Source organism: Equus quagga, chromosome 18 (assembly GCF_021613505.1).
Source record: "Equus quagga isolate Etosha38 chromosome 18, UCLA_HA_Equagga_1.0, whole genome shotgun sequence".
Classification (NCBI taxonomy): domain Eukaryota; kingdom Metazoa; phylum Chordata; class Mammalia; order Perissodactyla; family Equidae; genus Equus; species Equus quagga.
The window spans coordinates 43,469,209-43,471,050 of record NC_060284.1 but is presented as its reverse complement, the minus strand read 5'-3'; positions in this window follow the sequence as shown (position 1 = coordinate 43,471,050).

The window sequence follows — 1,842 nt, the reverse complement described above, 5'->3', positions numbered from 1 at the left end:
GGGGGGGGGGGGGGGGGGGGGGGGGGGGGGGGCATCTCATGGCTACAAACTCCCTTAGCTTTTGTTTATTTGGTAAAGTTTTTATTTCTCCATCATATCTGAAGGATATTTTCACTGGATAGAGTATTCTTGGCTGAAAGTTTTTGTCCTTCAAAGATTTGAATATCTCATTCCAGTCTCTCCTAGCCTCTAAGGTTTCTGCAGAGAAATCCACTGAAAGCCTGACAGGGGTTCCTTTGTAGGTTATTTTCTTCTCTCTTGCTGCCCTTAGTATTGTTTCTTTGTCATTCACTTTTGCCAGTTTCACTACTATATGCCTTTCAGTAGGTCTTTTTACATTGACAAAGTTAGGAGATCTGATAGCTTCTGTCACATGGATTTCCATCCCCTTCCCTAGGTTTGGGAAGTTCTCTGCTATTATTTCTTTGAACAAGCTTTCCACTCCATTCTCCTTTTCTTCTCCCTCTGGAATACCTATAATTCTCATGTTGTGTTTCCTAATTGAGTTGGATATTTCTTGGAGACTTTCTTCATTTCTTTTTTTTTTTTTTAAAGGTTTTACTTTTCCTTTTTCTCCCCAAAGCCCCGTGATACATAGTTGTGTATTTTTAGTTGTGGGTCCTTCTAGTTGTGCTATGTGGGATGCCACCTCAATGTGGGCCTGACAAGTGGTGTCATGTCTGCACCCAGGATGTGAACCAGTGAAACTCTGGGCCGCTGCAGCCCAGGGCACGAACTCAACCACTTGGCCACAGGACTGGCTCCTCTTCATTTCTTTTTAGTCTTAGTTCTCTCTCCTCCTCTATCTAGAGCATTTCAACATGTGTATCCTCTATTATATGCTGATTTGCTCCTCTAGATGTCTGCTCAAGCATTCATGGAATCTATATTTTGTTTTATTTATTCCATTGTGTCTTTCATCTCCAACATTTCTGATTGGTTCTTCTTTATAGTTTCAATCTCTTTTGTGAAGTAGATCCTGAACTCATTGAATTGTTTCTCTACATTCTTTTTTAACTCGTTGAGTTTTTTTATTATAGCTATTTTGAATTCTCTGTCATTTAGATTACATATTTCTCTGTCCTCAGGACTGATTTCTGGGTAATTGTCATTTTCTCTCTAGTCTGGAGATTTAATATAATTTTTGATACTGCCAGAGGGTATGGCTCTGTTTTTGTGCAGTGTGGTATTATTTGGTCTCAGTTACCACCTATCACCACTGGGTGGGGTTCAAGAGCTGTGCATTCTGAGCCCTCTGCATTCTGCTGAGATCCCAGGCACTGGAGCTGGCACTGAGTGAGTGGGAGGAGGGGCAGGTATTTCTGCATGCTCTTGGGGTTTTCTCCCTCAACTTTCATTATGTGCTCTCCTGGGGTGTTGGCTTGATGAAGTCACCTCCTGCAATAGCTTTCACCGTGGTAGGGGGATTCCCTCTAGGCTGTGAGGGCACTTGGGGATCTTTGATGTTCCCACAAACAAACATCTGCTCTCCTATTCCTTCCCTCTCAGAGGCTGCCCGCAGTCCTGGATCCCAGTCTTTTGGGGAGGGAGTGAAGTTTTACCCCATTCCAGCTCCTCCAAAGGGGGCTCCAGCCTCTCTGCCCTCTGTCACATGACTGCATGGGTCTCTCAGACATCTTTTGTGTTGTGTGTGGACGTCCTGTGTTGGAGTGTGAATGTCTCTTTCATTGTATGGTGGAGGGCAGAGATTACTGGGAAAGCACACTCCACCATGATGCTGATGTGACCCCTCATTCCCCCATTTTTGTGTATCAAATACTACCCATCCTTCAAGGCCTAGGTCAAAATCTACCTCTTCCAGAAAGATCTTCCTGATCTCCA